The sequence below is a fragment of the Durio zibethinus genome, chromosome 11 (assembly GCF_047325235.1).
Source record: "Durio zibethinus cultivar Kanyao isolate XHJ-2024 chromosome 11, ASM4732523v1, whole genome shotgun sequence".
Taxonomy (NCBI): Eukaryota; Viridiplantae; Streptophyta; class Magnoliopsida; order Malvales; family Malvaceae; genus Durio; species Durio zibethinus.
This window is the reverse complement of record NC_143172.1, coordinates 10883350-10905914: the sequence shown is the minus strand read 5'-3', so window position 1 is coordinate 10905914 and position 22565 is coordinate 10883350. Positions and strand designations below refer to the sequence as shown.

Here is a 22565-nt window from a genome sequence, read left to right as displayed (position 1 = left end):
CATATTCACTCACATGCATGAATTCTAGACCTGGGCTCCATCCTTATTAGGGGGAAATGAAGTAACTGCACTATCGTAAGGTGATAACCTCAACATTTGCTAGTAAAACACTTTCACTCAGATCAAACTATTTTCGTTTGTAGTTTGTAATGGGTAAAGATTGGTGTGCCTTATTAGTCTATAATGGATGATGATGTAAGGTTGATTTGGAAAACTTTAGATGATTAAATCTCAACCCGACATATTGTGAGCCATAAGAAGCCTACCTAGGGTAGTGCCATGCCACTTTTTAAAAAATTACCTAAGGTCAGGACACTATATATATTTGTCATTATTTTGCTTTATGATATGATTGCTTTGTTATTGTTATTATTTGTTTGTTTGGATCTTTGATTTATTTTAGTTGTATAATATTTAATTTTGTTGCATACATTATATAAATATTGCATTTTAAGAGGGGTATTTGTCTTAGGTCAATGAACAATAAGGCAAGCACTCATAAAGCCATCAGTAGCATCAGCCTCCATCAAGAATTATTTGGAAGTCAAAAGCCAATCAAAAAGCACCCAAGGAAAAAAATGAGATTGTTTAAGGCTCGATTTTGTTTCTAGACTTCCATAGTTGGTGCACATGGATTTGAGTTAGAATGATGTACCTGAAATGGAAACCATATGGCAACAGTGGAGAGTGAAAAAAAAGTATTTTTCAAAGAAATATGGGGATGTGGCATTGCTTCTATCATTGAAAAAGGATGAGGACTAGTTAAGGTTGTGATACAGTTTTAGGATCTATCTTATCGATGTTTTATGTTCAACCAACAAGATTTAGCCCCTATAATTGAAGAATATTCATCTTTACTCTGAATAAAGTTTGCCGATCAAGACAAGATTTATTGGAAGGAGCAAAAGACCACTAGATATAGAAAAAAGTTAGCCAAGATTATGCAAATAGGGGTTGAAGAAATAGATAAGCATAAGATAAAAAAGAATGGGGTCAAGACAGTTCATTAACCTTTTTGTTAGAGCATAAAAATAAGCTTCTTGATACTGATCAGGGATTGGATTTGTTTGCTTTGGCAATGTATGGATTGATAATATTCCCTAAGGTTTTAGGGCATGAAAAGGCATTAGTGGTTGATTTTTTTGAGCAATTGGATAAAGGTATAAATATTTCACCAATTATTTTAGTGGAGACCATTAAATCACTTAATTTATTTTGAAAAAAGGGTGAGGGATGATTCATTGGATGTGTTTAGTTGCTTTTTGTTTGGCTTAGAAGTCATTTTTTAGAAAGGGAGAAGATATCATTTTAGCCTTTCTCTATTCATTTTGCTCCCATCAAGAAGTTTGTCACCAAGGAATGGTGGAAGGATTAGATAAAAGGTCAATAGATGTCATTCTTTCGAAAGATTACTAGTAAGGATGTAAAATAGAAAGCATCATGGATACTTCTCCCAGCCATTTTGAATAATTATGGAATTGAGTGTGGGTACCATTTTTAAAGATATGGGGGCAGTGAGTTATGTAGCTCTCACGGTTCAAAGGCAATATTATATTCATCAATTCATCCTTATGACTCATAGACTTAGTTCATTCAAGTTTAAATATAGGGCACTTGATTATATGGAAAAGGCCCAAGAAGTCATTAATGCATGGAAGCAAATTAATCAAATGAATCCAACCAAATATGCTGATAATGTTGCAGAAGGATACCTTGCATAGATAAGGAATAATGTCAATAAAGTTAGACCCTTACTAGCCGATGTTTTATATTAGTTGCCCATTGTTACTTTAAAACTGGTATTATCTACTTTTGAGATAATTCAGAAAGAGTTCAAGACGAGAAAAAGAAAGATGGAGAAAAAGAAGATGGCAATGAAAGATCAAGTCAACTAGTTAAGGTATGATTTGATGATGAAGGATGACACATTACAAAAGATGGCCAATTAGTGAAAATTATTGCAAGGAGATTTACAAGATCTTCACCAGGAGAATAAAAGATTAAGGATGGATATTAGACCTTCAAAGGGATCCAAGAGGGATATGGAAGAATTAAGAAAGATGGCAGAGTATTGGAAGAATAGAGCCCAAAAAAGCAAAAAAGTGATCTCTACACTCACTAAAGAACAACACATATGGAAAGAAAAGTTTTTGGGAGTCTTCGCAAAGGTAGCCAAGTGCTAAGAAGAAAATGATAAGCTTAGGGTCAAATTAGAGGAGAAACAAAATTGGAGTTTTAATTTACAAAAAGAGAAAAAGGCTTTGGAACAAGAGCTGATGACCTTGAAAATTCAGTTGGTCAATAATCAAAGCCAAATAGATAAGACTTTGATTAAATAGCAAGGAAGAGGATTATTGGGCTTATACCTACAACATAAAGATCGATGCTTAGGAAATGTGGAAAGCAAAATGCTTAAGCAGGTAGCAATACATAGACCATTTGACTTCATAGATCTACAAAGCAATGCAGAAAGCCAATGTAATGGTGGAGAGAATTGAAGAACTAGAGCGAAAGGTCATACCAACTCAGCATTGTAGTAAGTAATTATTGAGTTTCTTATGTGAAGCTAGGGAGCAACATGCTCAGATTAGGTGTTTTTATGGTTTCAATGCAAGAATGATTGGTTGATGTACAAAGATTTCTATGGTTAACACAAGTTTTCTTTACTTAAATTAATCTAAAACGATATCTCTACTGCATTACATTGCATTCATTTTATACATGTAAATTAAATAATAATAATAATAATAATAGTAATAAAATAATAATAATGATGATGATGATGATGATGATTATACCATGTGTTCTAAATCATGATTAATGGTTAGAGATTCAAGGATAGTAAGGCCAAAGAAGCCAACTCAAGTAATTTCACATAAGTATAATACCTGCTCTAATTCTTAAGTTATGGAATAAGAGAATACAGTTAGGTTTAAAAGGGTTGAGAAGGCATAAGGAGATATAAGGAAGAGGGTGATGTAAATTCAATTAAATATCCAAGCATAGATATCTAAGCTAAGGCAGTTGTTAACTGGCTCCTTAAAAAGAAAGGAAGTGGCTAAACGATGGGATTAATGTGGCAGAACCAATATATCTTTTGAGATTCTCTCTTTCGCAAGTTCATACGTCTCAAGGAATCTATTTGCAGTCACCAGTCACGTAACTTTTCACTTTTGTTGAACCTTATGTTAGTCATCCCAGCCTTTCATTTTTGCTAGACCATCTGCTACTCAACCTCAGCTACATATGAGTGTCAATCCAGGATAAGGTCTTATCGATCCTATCACTATACCAAACTTGGATGATCTTGTTGAACAAGAAAAGTTATGTGGCATGTCTATGCTAGTAGTGGGTGTTAAGATGAAAAATAAGTACGAGTTACTAAAAAAAAGACTAATGGCCATGGAAGAAAATGACATTTTTGGGAGCATGGATACAAATGAACTTAGTTTTGTACTAGATTTGGTTATGCCAACAAAATTCATTGTTCTTGACTTTGAGAAGTTTGATGGAACTACATGTCTTTTTGCTTATATTACAATGTTCTATCTTAAGATGGTAGGTCATACTCACAATGACAAGCTTCTGATATACTATTTTTAAGATAGTTTAATTGGATCATTGATAAGATGGTATGTCTAGTTTGATTAAAGTCATATCCATACATGAAAGGACTTAGCTAAATCTTTCTTGGCACAATATAAAAATATCATAGATATTACTCCGGATAGGTCTGTTACCTTTTTTCTATCGATTTTCACCACTTTGGTAAGATTTTGGTCCTCGTGCAATAAAGGCTAAATTTTTTATCTTTTATGGATTGCATGATGTGCCAACATCACTTTCCTTCTACTTTTTTCTCGGTGGACCTCAGAGAAAAATTTTTTGATGTTGGGAAATGGCTTGATATTAAGAATACTCCCATGGCTTGATGTAAGAATACTCTTACAACATCATCAAGGCTCATGTTTAGACTTAGTAGAAACTTATAAACTTGGTCCTTCTCTACTATTTTCCTGTATTGTTGGTTATCGTCAGGGCACTTTCATGCTATTTCTTCATAGATATCTAATTGTTGCCAATAACAAGTTAAGGAATTAAAATATTCCATGATAGAGGAGTAGCTTTGCTGTAAGTCATACAAAGTGCTTTTGATCTCAAATATTACAGATGTATTGTCTACATTGGATAAGATTTCTTTCGTTGTATCGTAAATCTCCTCGGTAGTTTTGTAGTACCTGAAATTCTCACCAATCTCATTGGTCATAGAATTTATCAATCACAACATTACCATGTTATCCTTCAACTTTTAGGTTTGGTACTTCAGGTCATCTTCTTTAGGTGAAAGAGCCATTCCCATGAGATAATCATCTTTACTTTTTTCATAGACAAATAGCATCACTGATTGAGGCCATTGGATGAAGTTTTGTCAATTGAGTTTATGAATAGTGATAGGCAAAATAGGGGACTCTGACAAATCTGTGCTATTGGCCATGGAATAGATAAAATGATTGAAAGAAAAAAATATATGGATTTTGATGATTCATAATGAATGCTCTGATACCATGAAAAAATTCATGAGAATTTTATTTACGAATTCTTAAGAAACTTTCTAGAGTATAAGAGGATATATATAGCTAAAACATCAAATCTGGCAAATCTCATGATATCCTAAAGATAATAACAAATCACCTAAAAATCCTCTAACAATGAATGGAAACTACCAAGCAAAAATTTGGTCAATGAACCGAATCCCTTTTATTTAGGAAATAGCTAAAATACTAAATGAATGACAACTAATCAAATTTGGCTAGGAATCTGTATTCCACACTTATCATCAGAGGAAGGGGAAATTATAACAAGCTTTTTGTAGGTGAACTTACGAATGAATCATTGTTGAAACTCGCTCAATGAATGACCTACGAATGCGTTAATGAAACACCAAGGGGATGAGGGTGCTTCCATGCCTTGAGCCCCTTTTGACCCCAGACAGGCATGATGGTCACTTTGTTTTACCACTCAAATGGGCAAAATGATTGATATCATCACCTGTGGTTGAATAACGAACCCCTGGCATGAGTTGTGCCAAGGAACCAAAATGAAAAAGAGCATGTGTACCATTACCATCCTGTTCATTTTGCGTGCATGGGTGGCATCATGACTCCTTTTATCTTGAAAAACTAAAATAACTTTCAATAATGAATATCTCAACTCTCACATCGATGAAGAATGTAGTGAAATATGATACTTGGTGTGACTTACAAAATCCCGTAAACCATCAAGTCTTTGAACACAAGTTGTGCCCTAAGCTATTAGGCCAAAGGCACACCTGTTTAGGTGTCATACATCATCACCTCTTCTAACTGCTTTCCCATCGAGCTCCAAGTGAGAGGGGTGAAAGATGGCCTCCTATGATCTCATCAGTCATGGTTGGCCCAAAAATGAATTCTTAGTAATGATAGTGCTGTGACCAATGGTGGTAAAGCTCCCGACGTGCCTCATCTCTAATGACACATCCTTGTTGTCCATTTGGACCCTATCAAACCCCTCACATCCTTGGTCAATTCTCACATCACAACCCCAGGTCAGGCAGGATTAACCATTAAGTGTAAGCATATCAATAAGTGGAGGAAAAAAAACTTACCAAGATTCCCTTAGTAATGGCAAGTGAATTAAGAAGAGCCTAACTTGATAATTAAGTGCCCTCAAAATCTGAATTACAGTTTAGAGAAGTAACCTCAGTGGCAAATTAGGCTCAAGTCCCTGAATCAGTGCTAGAGAAGGTGAAAGCCCCATTTTGGCTAGACCCTAGCACACTATGAGGCACAATTTGCAAGTCGAGTTGTTTGGGAATACAGCCCAATCAGGCGATAAATTTCATCCAAGGCTATATACAAGTGAAAGATCGATAGCGAGCAAGTACTGCAAGAGAAAGATGAAAAGGACTTTGAAAAGAGAGTTAAAGAGTGCTTGAAATTATCAAGAGGGAAGCGAATGGGAGTCAACGATGCACCTCAGTTGGATGTGGAATAGTGAAAGCCAATTTGTTGATAAACTCAGAGAGTGGATCGATGCAAGTCACAATAACAGCCTAAGCCTACACTTTCGATATACGCATATAGACATCATCACCGTGATCATAGAATGCAGTACGTGCCATCTTGACATGTCATCTTGACATGCCTTTGTGCTCTCAATGGTATCTTACGAGCTCTCCATCCGGGCCATCTTGAAACACGAACCAAAGATTCTGACATTTGTGCAAGTCAACGAGCTAGAAAACCCATAAGACACAAGAAAGTTAATTGGTGAGATTCTTTATAGGTACACCATTGTCGACCTTGATTTTTGAGAAAGGCTCGAGTGTGAGCATGCCTGTCGGGACCTAAAAGATGGTGAACTATACTTGAGTAGGGCGAAGCCAAAGAAAACTCTAGTGGAGGCTTGCAATGATACGAATATGCAAATCATTCATTTTACTTAGGTATAGGGGCAAAAGACTAATCGAACCATCTAGTAGCTAGTTCCCTCCAAAGTTTCCCTCAGGATAGTTGAAATCCTTAGCAAGTTTTATCAAGTAAGGTGACTGATTAACGGCATCGGAGAGGCAACGTCTTCAACCTATTCTCAACCTTTAAATAGGTAAGATGATACAATTGCTTTGTTGAGCCATGCTGTAGAATCAAGAGCTCTAAGTGGGCCATTTTTGGTAAGCATAACTGGCGATACAAAATGAACTAGAAATCGGGTTACGATGCCCAACTACATGCTAACCTATAACCCATAAAGGGTTTTGGTCGATTAAAACAATAAGATAGTGGTCATGAAAGTCAAAATCCACTAAAGAGTGTATAATAGCTCATCTATCGAATCAACTAGCCCTAAAAATGGATGGCACTTAAGCGCATAACCTATACCTGGCTGTCTAGGCAAGGGCCAAGCCCCGATGAGTAAGAGGACATAATGGTCATTGTAAAACCTAAGGTAGGAGCCTAGGTAGAGTGATCGTCAGTGTAGATCTTAGTGGTAGTAGTAAATATTCAAATGAGAACTTTGAAGGTTTAAAAGGGGAAAGGTTTCATGTGAACAACACTTGCACATGGGTTAGTTGATCTTAAGAGACAAGGGAAGCTTGTCTGATAGCGTGTCCAGTGTGAGCTTCAAAAAAGAATTAGGTTAAAATTATTGAATCAGGATGCGATAGCTAATAGCAACATTAGGGAGTTTAGAGACATCGACAGGGCTTTGAGAAGGTAAAATGGATCCACAACCTTGGGAAAATGATTGGCTTTGAAGGCTAGGCACACAGGTCCTAGTCTCAAACTTATTGACTATTGGTGCACTACTTGAGTTGCTCTCATAGTGAAAGTAGGTCATCGTGTGTCAATTAAGGGATAGATTAGGAATGGCTCCCTCGAAGGCCTTCCTTAGGTGATGAACAATCAACTCAAACTTGGTACAGACAAGGGAAATTTAACTGTTTAATTAAAACAAAGCATTGCGATAGTCCTTACGGATGCTCATGCAATGTGATTTCTACCTAGTGCTCTGAATATCAAAATGAAGAAATTCAACCAAAGTAAGGGTAAATGATAGGAGTAACCATGACTCTCTTAAGGTAGCCAAATGCCTTGTCATCTAATTAGTGATGCGCATGAATGGATTAATGACATTTTCATTATTCCTATCTACTATCTAGTGAAACCACAGCTAAAAGAATAGGCTTGATAGAATCAGTAGGGAAAGAAAACCCTATTAAACTTGACTCTAGTCCAACTTTGTAAAACTTGAGAGGTGTAGGATAAGTGGGAGCCCTAGGTGAAATTGAAATACCACTACCTTTAATGTTATTTTACTTATTCTGTGAATCAGAGGTAAGGAATGACCCTTTTTTTAAACCCAAGGTTGGCCTCGGTTGATCAGTCTGGGTGAAAGACATTATCAAGTAAGGAGTTTGGACATATGTTAGAAAATAATGTAGGTGTCCTAAGATGAGCTTAAAAAGAATAGAAATCTCACGTAAAATAAAAGGGTAAAAGCTCGTTTGATTTTGATTTCTAGTATGAATACAAACTATGAAAGCATGGCTTATAAATCTTTTAAACCTTTAGAATTTGAAGCTAGAGGTGTCAAAAAAGTTACCACAAGGATAACTGGCTTATGGCAGCCAAGTGTTCATAGCGACATTGCTTTTTGATCCTTCAATGTTGGCTCTTCCTACCATTATGCAGTAAAATTCACCAAGTGTTGGATTGTTCACCCTCCAATAGGAAACGTGAGTAGGGTTTAAACCATCATGACACAGGTTAGTTTTATCCTACTAATGGCAATGTCATAATAGTAATTCAACCTAGTACGAGAAAAACTATTGATTTGCACAATTGGTCATCATGTTTGGTTAAAAAGCTAGTGGCACAAAACTATTGTGTGCTAGATTATGACTGAATGCCTCTAAACTAAAATCTAGGCTAGAAGTGATGCACACACTTGTTGCTCGATTGTCAACCTGTATAGAGGACTATGGCCCCCAAAGACATGTGTCATAGGTGCAACCCCCACAGAGGAACCCTTAGAACTCAATTCCCACCAAGCGATAGGGAAGAATCCTTTCCTAATAACTTAAATATGCAACAAGGTATTGTAAGTGGTAGAGTGGCCTTGCTACCACAATCCATTAAGATTTAGCCCTTTGTCGCTTTGATTCTTGCCATCCACACCCAATGAAGTCCTTTCACTTCATTTTTTTACCCCTTACCCTTCTGAGGTTGGGGATAAATGATGTTTTCCATTGCAACCAATTTGGTCGAGTGATCACATCTTTCCCTTAACTGTCCAAGTAAATGACAAACAAATGCCCCTAGTATTTGTTATAGGGACAGGCTCATTCTTGGTTTAGGCACTTGCTTCAAACACTATCAACACGCATGGCCCCTAGTGTGGGTTGTTGCTTCGAATGCCATCGATAGCATCTGGCCCTTGGTTGGTGCAGGCAATTGCATCCAACACCATTTGTAGATGCTGGCCTATTGTTGCCTCAGATACCATTAGCAAATGTTGGCCTCTTAGTGCACAACATTGCCTTGAACACCATTATCAGATGCTAGCACTTGGTGGGGGCACTTACCTTAACCATTATTGACACAAGCAAGCCTTTGGTATGGGCTATTACTTCAGACACCTCTTTGGTAGATGCTGGCACTTTGTGCAGCATGTGTACGATAACCCTTCCACTTAAGGCACTTGTCTATCCCTCAATTGCCATTGGCACCAAATGGCACTCGATGCATGTGTCACAAGCTTTCATCTTAAGCCAAACTCTGTGTGACCTAGGATAGGGGATTGACTTAGTGTGCCTAAGTCAACCTACAAAACTCAAGTACTTAGTATAATTCCATTTTTTCAAAATTTGTGCTACAGTATTGGGCCTTCTAAAAGCCCATAAATCTAATCCTCTTAGGATTATGTTCAGGCATGTCTACAATTGGGTATGACCATGCACCTATACCTCGATCATCAGTGCTTGCACTGGGTCTAACCATGCAACCCCACCTCAATCATTAGTACCTATACCTAGGTTTGACTATGTGGTCGTACATCGCTCATCAGTGCCAACATTTAGGCTTGGCTCAATCTTGCCAAACTTGAACACCATGCTTGAGTCTCTAAAGTCTTGATCACTATCCATACCATTATTCTAAGCTAGTTCCCTATAACTGAAGCCTCTAGTAAGCCTCAAAGCTTGGCCCTTCTGGCTGTTAGAACCTATCCTGGTAAAATTAGAACTACTTCTCAACTCAGAAAGAACCCCTGGCCTTAGACCAACTTGTGAAATATGACACATGCACATCCCTTAACCATTATTGAGAAATATTGGCCCTTGGTCTTAGTACATGCTCTAACCACCATTGGCACAGGTTGGCTCTTTATATGGGCAATTCCTTCGAACACCATTGGTACATGCTAGGCTGCGCACCCTACATGAATATCTTGGGCCCAGGCCATGCACCATGCATACCATGATTGGGCAATAGGTGGCTTTAAGCACATCTTTATATTTTTGCCATGCCAATGCCATTTTTATGGCTTGTAAATTCATATTAGTGCTCACCAGTGCCCGCATTTGAGCCTGGCTTAATTATGCCAAACTTGAACACCATGCCTAAGCCTTTGGAGTCTGCTCACTACCCATACCACTATTTTAGGCTAGTTCCTTACAACTTGGGCCTCTAGTAGGCCTTAAGGCCTGGTCCCCCTAACTGTCAAACTCTATTTTGCTGGAACTAGAATTGCTCTTCAACTAGAAGAGAACCCCTGGGCTTAGACCAACTTGTAAACCATAACACATGTACATGCCTTAACCACCATCGAGACATGTTGGCCCTTGGTTTTGGCACATGCTTCGACCACCATCAACACATGTTAGCCTTTTGTGCTAGCAATTACCTTGAACAACGTTAGCACATGCTGAGCCATGCAGCACATATGGGTATCCTAGGCTTGAGTCATGCACATGCATACCACAACTGAGTAGTAGGTAGGTTTAGGCACATTTTTATATTTTTGCTGTGCTAATGCCATTTTTATGAGTTGCAAATTCATATAAGTGTTCTCTAGCACCCGTACCTTAACTTGGCTTAATTATGCTAAACTTGAACTCTGTGCCTAAGCCTCTGGAGTCTTGATCACTGCTTGTACCACTATTTTGGGCTAGTTTCTCATGGCCTGGGCCACCACTAGGCTTCAGGGCTTGGCTATCCTAACTATCAAATCCTATCCTATTTGAACTAGAACTACTCATTGACTTGGATAGAACCCTTGGGCCTAGACAAGCTTGTGAACCATGACACATGCACATGCCTTAACCATCATCGAGACATGTTTTCCCTTGGTCTTGATACATGCTTTGACCACCATCGGCACATGCTGGCCCTTTGTACTGGTAGTTCCCTCGAACACCAATGACACATGTTTGGCCATGCACCACGTACTGGTATCCTGTGCCCTAGTTGCTTACCATGCACACCATGATTGGACAGTAGGTGGGTTCAAGCACATCATCATATTTTTGCCATCTCAATGCCATTTTTATGGCATGTAAATTCATATAAGTGACCACTAGGACTAGTACTTAGGCTTGGTTTAATTTTTTCAGACTTAAACCCTGTGCCTGAGCCTCTAGAGTCTTAATCACTACCTGTATCATTGTTCTATGCTAGTTCCTATGACTTGGGCCTCAAGTATGCCTTAAGGCCTAGTCCCCCTAGTTGTCAAACCTTGTCTCACTATAACTGAAAGTACTTTTCGACTCAAAGAGAACCCTTGGTCCTGGAGCAGCTTGTAGACCATGACACATTTATATGCCTCAACCACCATTGACACCCAATGACCCTCGGTGCATGCACATGGCTAAACCTCTTTCGGGACATATTGGGTTTTAGTCTTGGCACATGCATTGACCACTACTAGCACATGCTAGCCCTTTTTACAAGTTGTTATGTTTGATACTATTGTCAGATGTTGGCATTTGGTGTGGCATGTGCACCATGACACTGTCACCACTCTTTTGTCCCTTTCAAGGCACTTGTTTACCCCTTGAATGCCATTAACACCAAATGACGCTCAATGCATGTGTCATAAGCTCTGGTCTTAAACCAAACTCTGTACGACCTTAGGTAGAAAATTGACTCTATGTGCTTAACTTAACTAATAAAACTCAAGTTGTTAGCATAATTCTAACTCGTCAAAGATTATGCTATAGTACTAGGCTTTCTAGAAGCCTCTAAATTTGATCCTTCTAAGATTTTTTCAGACGGACTTGCACCTGGGTCTGACCATGTGCCAGCACCTTAATCATTAGTGCCCTCACCTAGGTTTGACTGTGTGCCGCGTATCGCTCACCCATGCCTACAACTGAGCTGGGCTCAATTTTGTCAAACCTAAATGTCGTGCCTAAGTCTTTGGAGTTTTGATCACTAACCATGCCACTATTATGGGCTAGTTCCCTATGACTTGGGCCTCTAGTAGGCCTCAAGGCTTGGTTCTCTAGTTGCTAGTAGAACTAAAACTGCTCATTGACTTAAAAAAAACCCTGGACCTAGACTAGCTTGTAGACTATGACACATACACATGCATCAACCATCACTGGGACATGTTGGCCCTTTGTCTTGGCACATGCTTTGACCACCATAGGCACATGCTAGCCTTTTTTATGGGTAGTTTCCTTGAACACCATCAACGCATGCTAGGCCATGCACCACACTTGGGTATTCTAGGCCTGGGCCATGCACCATGCATACCATGATTAGGTAGTAAAAGGGTTCAAGCATATTTTTATATTTTTGCCACACCAATGCTAATTTTTTAGCTTGTAAATTCATATAAGCACTTACCAATGCCTGTACTTAGGCCTGACTCAATTAAGCCAAACCTGAACACTATGCCTGAGCCTCTAGAATCTTTATCACTACCCATAAACACCATCAGCACATGCTAGGCCATGCATCACACATGGGTATCCTAAGTTGGGGCCATGCACCATGCGCACCATGATCAGATAGTAGGTGGGTTCAAGCACATCTTTATATTTTTGCCATGCCAATGTTATTTTTATGGCTTGTAAATTCATATAAGCACTCACCAGCCCTACACCTGAGCCTGGCTCAATTATACCAAACCTAAACACCATGCTTGAGCCTCTAGAGTCTTAATCACTGCCTATACCATTGTTCTAAGCTAGTTCCTATGATTTGGGCCTTCAGTAAGCCTTAAGGCCTAGTCTCCCTAGTTGTTGAATGCTATCTTGCTAGAACTAGAATTGCTCTTCCACTTAGATCGAACCCTTAGGCTTAGATAAGCTTACGGACCATGAGATATGCACATGCCTCGACCACGATCGGGACATGTTGGCCTTTTACGAGGGTAGTTCCTTTGAACACTATTAGCACATGCTATGCTACAATTGTATGTGGGTATCTTGGGCCCGAGCCATGCACTATGATAGGGTAAGAGGTAGGTTCACACACATCTTCATATTTCTACCATGTCAATGCCATTTTTACTGTGTACAAATTCATATAAGTGGTCACCAACGTCTGCACCTGGCCTTGGCTCAATTTTGCTAAACTTGAACATTGTGCTTAAACCTTTAGAGTCTTGATCACTACTCGTACCACTATTCTGGGCTAGTTCCCTATGACCTGGGCCTCTAGTATGCCTTATGGCCTAGTCCCCTTAGCTATTGACCCTATTCTGCTAGAATTAGAACTGCTCATTGACTTGAAAAGAACCATTGGGCCTAGACTACCTTGTAGAATGTGACACATGTATATGTCTCGACCATCATTGGCATACAATGAGCCTTGGTGCATGTACATGCCTCGACCACCACCGGGATATGTTGGCCCTTGGTCTTAGCACATGCACTAACCACTATTAGTATATGCTAGCTTTTAGTGTGGGTTATTGCCTCAAACACTATCACTAGATGCTGGCACTTTATACGGTATGTGTATCATGACCTTCCACCACTCGGTTGCCATCGACACCAAATGATGCTTAGTGCATGTGTCATGGGCTCTAGTCTTAAGCCAAACTTCATGCAGCCTTAGATAGGGAATTAACTCTATACACCTAAGTCAGCTTATAAAACTCAAATGCTCAACATAATTTTAGCTTGTCAAAGATTATGCTATAGTATTGAGCCTTTTAGAAGCCTCTAAATCTAATCCTTCTAGGACTATGTTTAGGCGTGCTCACATCTAGGTCTAACCATGCACCTACACCTCAATCATTAGTGTCTTCGCCTGTGTCTAATTATGTGCCTGTGCATCACATACCAGTGCTCACACCTAAGCTTATCTCAATTCTACTAAACTTGAACACAATGCCTAAGTCTATGGAGTCTTGATAACTGCCTATATCATTATTTTGAGCTAGTTCCTCATAACCTAATCTTCAATAAGCCTTAAGGCCTGTCACTTTGGCTGTCAGACCCTATCACGCTAGAACTAAAATTGCTCCTTTACTTGAAGAGAACCCATGGGCTTGGATCAACTTACAAACTGTGAAACATGTACATGCCTCAACTATTACTGGCATCGAATGACCCTTGTCACATGTACATGCCTCAACCACCATCAAGAGATATTGGCCCTTTGTCTCGACATATGCTTCGATCACCATCAACACATGCTGGGCTATACACCATGCATGGGTATCCTGGTCTCAAACTGTACACCATCCATGTCATGACTAGGCAGTAGGTGGGTTTAGGCACGTGTTCATATTTCTGCTATGCTAATGCCATTTTCATAGCTTGTAAATTCATACAACGATCCCCTAAGCCTTCATGTGGAGTTTCATGGCAAGATGACTCATTTTTTATTTTTAATGATTTTTAGAATTTTTCATGGTTCAAGATTTTTTAAAATTTTTTTAGGAGTTTTGGCCTCAAATTTAGTATATATGATCCTTGTATTTTTATGGCTTTTAAAAAAAAATTCAACTAAAAAATTGAAGTGTAGAAGATTTATGGTCATTTGAAAAAGAACATCCTCATTTCTAACACTTGAATGGCTATTGGCTATGAATTTGTAAAAGCTCTTATGCTATTTAAGGGTGTATGAGTTATCAAGGTTTCTTAGGGGATAGGGGGACAATATAAAGGCCAAAGACTAGCTGCCACCACACATTATGTGTGCACACTCCTAGCCCTTTTCTTACAATCATCAAAATCCTATATATTGTCAATCTGGTTCTCTGGTGATGCTCTAGTGATGGTGCCCTCGGTAAAAAAATGTGGCACTAGCACATGCCTGAGCCCACCATTAGCTCTAAGGCTTAGAATCAAACTTTGGCCAAGGCCTCCACCATCATCGGCACTTATTGGAGCATGGTGCGAGCATATGCCTCAACCATCATTGGCATAAACGGGCCTCTTTTGGTATGAGCACTTACCTTGACCACCATCAACACATGCTAGCCCTTGGTGTAAGCACATACCTTGATCAGCATCGGCATAATCTGGACCTAGTGTGAGCATATGTCTTGATTGACATTGGTAGATGATGGCACTTGGTGTGGGTAGTTACCACCAATACCATCGACACTTGCTGGCCCTTACTACAAGCTGTTGTCTCAAACACCATTGGTACATTTTGGGCTTTAGTGTGGGCACATACCTTGACCAACATCAATAACTGCAGACCTTTGGTGTAGGATATTCCTATTTGAAAAAAATATCCCCATTACAAACACTTTAATGTCCACTGCTAGTATATCTGTAAAATCTCTTATGTTCTTTAGGAGGTGGTTATCCGAGCTTTCTCTTCCTTATGAGGGGAATAGGTATACATGATGGGCTTGTCATTGCATACATCCATGACAATGTTTTGAAGCAAAATTGAGGTTGTGCTTGCCTTTTGGCCGTGTTGTCTAAAGACTGATTACTTTGATGACCTACAAGTGCTTATGGCCTCAATTGGTCAGCATGCATATGGAAAAGAGGCTTGGTTGTGTCAAGCTCAAGCCTATGCCTATGGCCAATATTACCCTAGACTAAGTCCTTAAATCAACCAATGACTCTTTATGGTGATGCAAGTAAAAGCTGCGATCGCGAACTTGGTCTGGCCAAGTTTTTTAGGTATTTGGCAATATCATGGTCCCTTCTTATAGGCCATAAAAATGCCTTGGCCTAGCTAAGCTTGTGCATACAATCGATGCTACCCAAGACCTTAAGAACAAGTCCCTAAATTGAATAATGTCCTCTTAGGATTGTTACAACAGAGTTTGCATGTATGGTCCTAGCCAAACTAAGCATTGGTGGTGTCATGCTATTATTACCTATTGGATCTCATGGCCCTTGCTTATGTTTTTCCCATGCCAAGCGATTGTGGCATGGCCTCATATGTCATTTCCTCCACTCACTTGTCAAGTAATCGATTTGGTAGGTTATGGACCAGTGTGCATGGATGCTACCACTTGTACACAATTGGCATATTCCTAGTACTATGGTTGTACATGTTGGCAGGCTCCATGCTTAATGCATCAAACTGTTGAGCTGTAATCCTCTTCAATCTCCCATTATATAGTCATCATACCTTAGGGTACAATTAGGATCTGGTGCTTCATACCTAAATTGATGGAAACTAGATATCTCTCCATCCCTTTTTTATCTTATGTCTTTAGGGGCTACGAGTCAGACCTTAATCATGCCTTGTGTCCCAAGTATGCCACCCAAGCCCCCATGGTCGTATTGGTGCACTAGTGTTCAATGCTATACATTTTACATGCTCAATATACACGATGCTTATGCTCCATAATGGCTTTTTCCATCACTTGGTAGGTATGTTAAGGCTCATGCAATGCCAACATCCTAAAGGAATGCTACTTGGTTAATCCTGCTAGCAGTCATATGCTTGTCTCAAAGATTAAGCCATGTATGTGTAAGTATGAACTAACTTAGACTGTGAAACTGCAAATGGCTCATTAAATCAATTATAGTTTGTTTTATAGTATCTACTACTTGGATAACCATAGTAATTCTAGTGCTAATACGTGCAACAAACTTCAACTTTGGAAAGGATGCATTTATTAGATAAAAAGTCAACACAGGCTTTACCTATTGTTTTGATGATTCATGATAACTTGATGGATCACACAACCTTTGTGCCAATGATGCATTATTCAAATTTCTAACCTATTAACTTTTGATGGTAGGATAGTGGCCTACTATGGTGATGATGTGTGACAGAGAATTAGGGTTTGATTCTAGAAAGGGAGCCTGAGAAATAGCTACCACATCTAAAGAAGGTAGCAGGTGCACAAATTACCTAATCTTGACATTAAAAGGTAGTGACAATAAATAACAATATCGAGCTTTATAAGTTTAGTAATTAGAATGAGTACAATCTAAATCCTTCAATAAGAATCCATTTGAGGGTAAGTTTGGTGTCAACAACCATGGTAATTGCAGCTCTGATAGTGTACATTTAAGTTATTATAGTTAAAAAGCTCATAGTTGAACTATGGTTGGGTCATTTAGTCTACCTTACAATAAGCATCGGTCTACCCATCGCTACTACATGTGATGCACTCCAAGCATTAATTGGTCAAGTTATTCTTTCAATGTTATTACTTTAAAGAAATTAGAGTGCTCAAAGCAGGCCTACTTTTATATACATTAGCATAAGATAACATCATAGGATTTCAGTCCTATTATGTTGGCCTTCAGGATTGGAGTAATGATTAATAGAGATATTTAGGGCATTTGTATTTCATAGTTAGAGGTGAAATTCTTGGATTTATGAAAAATGACCAACTATGAAAGCATTAGCCAAAGATGTTTTCATTAATCAATAATGAAAGTTGAGGGCTTGAAGATGATCAAATATCATCTTAGACTCAACCATAAGTAATGTCGACCAGGGATTAGTAGATGTTACTTTTAGGACTCCATTGACACCTTAAGAGAAATCAAAGTCTTTGCGATTCAAGGGGAGTATGGTCACAAGGCTGAAAGTCAAAAGAATTAACAGAAGGGACCACTAAGAGTGAAGCCTACAGCTTAATTTTACTCAACATGGGGAAACTGACTAAGTCTAGACATAGTAAGGACTTACAAATTGAGAGCTCTATCTTGAATCTATGGGTGGTGGTGCATGATCGTTCCTAGTTGGTATAGCAATTTGTCTAGTTAATTCCATCAATGAATGAGACCTTAGCTTGCTAACTAGCCACGCTGAGGTGATCCTTCAAGATTAACTTCTTAGAGGAACTATGGCCCCTTAGGCCAAGGAAGTTTATGGCAATAATAGGTATGTGATGCCCTTAGATGTTTTAGGCTGCACATATGCTACATTGATGTATTCAATGAGTCTATAGCCTTGGTCGATAGGCTTAGGTAATCTTTGAAATTACATCATGATAGAGATAGATCATTACAATTTTTGGTCTTTAACGAGAATTCCTAATCGGTGTAAACCATCAATTGGCATTGACTACGTCCCTGCCCTTTGTACACACCAACTGTCATTTCTATTGACTGAATGGTCTAGTGAAGAGTTCGGATCATGGTGACATGGATGATTCACTACTTGTGATGTCGTAAGAAGTTCACTAAACTTTGTCTTTTAGAGGAAAGAGAAATCATAACAAGGTTTTTGTAGGTGAACCTATAGAAGAATCATTGTCAAGACCAATTTAACGAATGACTTACAAATGTGTTAATGAAACATGAAGGGGGTGGTGGTGCCTTTATGCCCCGAGCTCTTTTCTACCCCAGATGAATGCGATGATCACTTCATTCTAGCTCTCGAGTGGGTGAAATGATTGGTATCAACACCTATGACTAGTACAAATTATGCCAAGGAACTGGAATGAGAAAGAGTGCATGTACCATCGCTATCCCATTCATGGTGCATGCACAGGTGGCATAGTGACTCTTTTTGTCATGAAAAACTAAAATGACTCTCAATAACGGATATGTCGACTCTTGCATCGATGAAATATGTAGCAAAATGTGATACTTGGTGTGAATTATAGAATCTCATGAAACATAAAGCCTTTGAATGCAAGTTACACCCTAAGCTATTAGGACGAGAGCATGTCTGTCGAGGTATCATGCATCATCAGCCCTTTCAACCCCCCACCCATCAAGCTTTAGGTGAGGGGGAGAAAGATGGCCTCTCATGATTTCATCGATCATGGTTGGCCCAAAAATGAGTCCCTAATAGCTATAGTGCCATGACCATCAATGTTAAAGCTCCTGACGTGCCTCATCTCTAGCGATGTGCACTCATTATCTATCTAGAACCTGTTAGACCCTTGTTGACTTTAAGCATATTAATAAATGGAAGAAAAAAAACTTACTAGGATTCCCTTAGTAAAGGCAAATGAACTAGAGAGAGCTCAACTTGAGAATCAAGTGCTATCGATGATCGAATAGTAGTATAGAGAAGCATCTTTAGCGACGGACCAAGCCTAAGTCCTCTAAAAAGAGGCACTAGAGAAGGTGAGAGCCCCATTGTACCTAGACCTTGTCACACTATGAGGCGCTATCTACGAGTCAACTTGTTTAAGAATACAACCCCAATCAGGTGGTAAATTCCATCCAAGGCTAAATATGAATGAGAGACTAATAGTCAACAAGTATCACAAGGGAATGATGCAAAAGGACTTTGAAAAGAGAGTCCAAATGTGCTTGAAATTATAAAAAAAAAGAAGTGAATGAGGCCGACAAAGCACCCCAATTAATTATGGAATGACAAAAGTTGATCTATTGATCAGCTTAAGGCATGGATTGATGTTGGTCACAACAGTGGACCAAGCCCAAGCTTTCGATATACCCATAGAAACATCATCATCATGATCATGGAATGCAGCATACACATCTTGGTGCACCTTGACACCTGTATACTCTTGGGATTAGCCTGTAAGCTCTCTATCAGCTCATCTTGAAACATGGACCAAGGAGTTTGACATGTGTATAAGTCAATAGGCCAGAAAACCTATAAGACGCAAGGACTGATTAGTAAGATCTCTTGTGGTTGCACTATCAATTGACTTTGATCTTCTAAAAATAGTTTGAGTGTATGAATGCCTGTCAGGACTAGGAAGATGGTGAACTATGCATGAGTAGGGCAAAGCCAGAGGAATTCTAGTGGAGGCCCTCAATGATACTAATGTGTAAATCATTCATCTAACTTGGGTATAAGGTTGAAAGAAAAATTAACCCATCTAGTAGCTAGTACCCTCTGAAGTTTCCCTTAGGATAGCTAGAGCCCTTAGCAAGTTTTATCAAATAAAGCCAATGATTAGAGGCATTAGGGGTACAACACCATTGACTTATTTCATACTTTAAATAGGTAAGATGACATAGTTGCTTTATTGAACCGCACCATGAAATCGAGATCTTTAAGTGGGCTATTTTTGGTAAGCAAAATTGTTGATGCGAGATGAACTGGAAGCTAAGTTATAGTGCCTAACTATATGCTAATTAAGAACCCACAAAGGGTGTTGGTTGATTAAGATAACAGGATGTGGTCATGAAAGTCAAAATCCACTAAGGAGTGTGTAGCAACTCACATTTTGAATCAACTAGCCCCAAAACATGTATGGCGTTTAAGCGCGTGACCTATACTCGATCATCAGGGCAAAGACTAGGCGTCGATAAGTAGAAGGGTGCAGTGGTCCCCATAAAACCCCAAGGCATAAGCTTGGACAGAGCGACCATCAATGTAGATCTTGGTAGTAGTAGCAAATATTCAAATGAGAACTTTGAAGGCCAAAGAGGGGAAATGTTACATGTGAATAGCACTTACACATAAGTTAATCAATCCTAAGAGATGGGGGAAGCTCATCTGATAATGTGTCTAGTGCGAGCTTCAAAAGGGAATTGGGTTAAAATGCCTAAATTGAGATGCAACAACTGATAACAACATTATAAGTCTAAAGACATTGGAAGGGGCCTTAAGAAGAGTTATATTTTTTGTTTAACAGCCTGCCCACCTTGGAAATAGTTTAACTACAGGTAGGGTCTAGTGGCTAGAAGAGCACCATAAGTTGCATGGTGTAGGATAAGTGGGAGCCCTATTGAGCTTGGCTTTAATTTAATTTTTTGAAATGACTTGAGAGATGAAAAGTGGAAGCCCTTAAGCAAAATTGAAATACCACTACTGTTAATGTCATTTTACTTATTTCGTGAATTAGAGATGGGGCATGACCCTTTTTTTAGGCCAAAAGCCAACCTCGATCAATCAATCTTGGTGGCAAACATTGTCAGGTAGGGAGTTTGGCTAGGGTGGCATATTTATTAAAGGATAATATAGGTATTTTAAGATGAGCTCAGTGAGAACAGAAATCTCATGTAGAATACAAGGGTAAAAGTTCATTTGATTTTGATTTCCAGTATGAATACAAACTATGAAAGCATGGCCTATCAATCATTTAGACCTTCAAAATTTAAAGCAATAAGTGTTAGCAAAGTTACCACAAGGATAACTAACTTGTGACAGCCAAGCACTCACAGTGATGTTGCTTTTTGATCCATCAATGTTGGCTCTTCTTACCATTATAAAAAAAAATTCACCAAGTGTTGGATTGTTCACCCACTAATAGGGAACTTGAGCTAGGTTTAGACTATTGTGAGAAGTTAGTTTTACCCTATTGATGATAGCGTCACAATAGTAATTCAACCTAGTACAAGAAGAACCATTGATTCACATAATTGGTCATTACGCTTGGTTGAAAAGCCATGGCATAAAGCTACTATGCTAGACTATGACTGAATGCCTCTAAGTTAGAATCAGGGCTAGAAGCAATGCACATGCCCATCACTTGACTGTCGACCTATAGTAGGGGTCCATAGCCCTTAAAGGCATATGTCATAGGTGTAGCCTTCAAGGCAGATAAGCTATTTGGGCCTTTTTGGAGCTCAATTCCTACCGAGTGATAGATTGAATCCTTTGTAGATGACTTAAATACATGACAAGGTATTATAAGTGGTAAAGTGGGCTTGCTACCATGACCCAATGAGATTCAACCCTTTGTTGCTTCTATTCATCCCTCCCTTCCACACCTACCAAAATTCTCTCGCTTTATTCTTTTACCCTGTATCCCTCTGGGGTTAGGGATGAATATTGTTTTCCATTACAACCGATTTGGTAGGATGATCACATCCCTCCTTTATGTGTCCAAGTAAATGACAACCAAATGACCTTAGTATTTGTTATAAGGACAGGCTCACCCTTGGTGTCGGCACTTGCCTTGAACTCCATTGGCACATGCTAACCCATGGTGTAGGTTGTTGCTTCGAACACCATTGATAGCATCTAGCCCTTTGGTTGGTGTAGGCAATCGTATCCAACACCATCGATAGATACTAGCCCATTGTTGCCTCAAAAACCATCAGTAGATGTTGGCCCCTTAATGTGTGATGTTGGCTCAGACACCATCATCGGATGTAGGCACTTAGTGTAGGCACTTACCTTGACCATTGTTAGTACAAGTTGGCCCTTGGTGTGGGCTATTACCTTTAACACCTCTTTGGTAGATGCTAGCACTTGGTGCAGTGTGTGTACTATGACCCTCTCACCTAAGGGGCTTGTCTGCCCCTTGATCGCCACCGACACCAAATGATGCTTAGTACATGTGGCACAGGCTCTAGTTTTAAGCCAAACTCTGTATGGCCTTGGATAGGGAATTAACTTCGTGTGCCTAAGTCAGCTTACAAAACTCAAGTGCTAAGCATAATTTTAGCTTTCAAAGATTGTGTTATTGTACTAGGCCTTCTAGAAGCCCACAAATCTAATCCTCCTAGGACTGTGTTCAGGCATGCTCGAACCTAGGTCTAACCATGCATTCACATCTCAATCATTAGTGCCTGCACCTGGGTCTGACCATGCATCCACACTTTTGTCATAGTACTTGTACTCAGGTTTGACTATGTGCTTGTGTATTGCTCACCGGTGCCTGCGCTTGGACTTGGCTCAATTTTGCCTAACTTGAACACTGTGTTTGATTGTCTGAGTCTCTAGAGTCTTGATCATAGTCCATACCACTATTCTAGG

The 22565-nt window shown here is 39.2% G+C and overlaps 1 non-coding gene and 4 pseudogenes across 1 annotated transcript; all 5 read left to right on the top strand.

Moving 5' to 3' along the window:
* Positions 1–5187: 5187 nt before the first annotated feature.
* On the top strand, positions 5188–5343 carry LOC149516076 (5.8S ribosomal RNA). The gene has a single exon (XR_016346756.1). It is a non-coding gene; the product is annotated as a 5.8S ribosomal RNA (ribosomal RNA).
* A 232-nt stretch (positions 5344–5575) lies between these two features.
* Positions 5576–8706, top strand: LOC149516075 (25S ribosomal RNA; annotated as a pseudogene).
* Positions 8707–16384: 7678 nt separating this feature from the next.
* On the top strand, positions 16385–18187 carry LOC149516074 (18S ribosomal RNA; annotated as a pseudogene).
* Positions 18188–18463: 276 nt separating this feature from the next.
* Positions 18464–18619, top strand: LOC149516073 (5.8S ribosomal RNA; annotated as a pseudogene).
* A 180-nt stretch (positions 18620–18799) lies between these two features.
* On the top strand, positions 18800–21559 carry LOC149516072 (25S ribosomal RNA; annotated as a pseudogene).
* The last annotated feature ends 1006 nt before the right edge of the window (positions 21560–22565 follow it).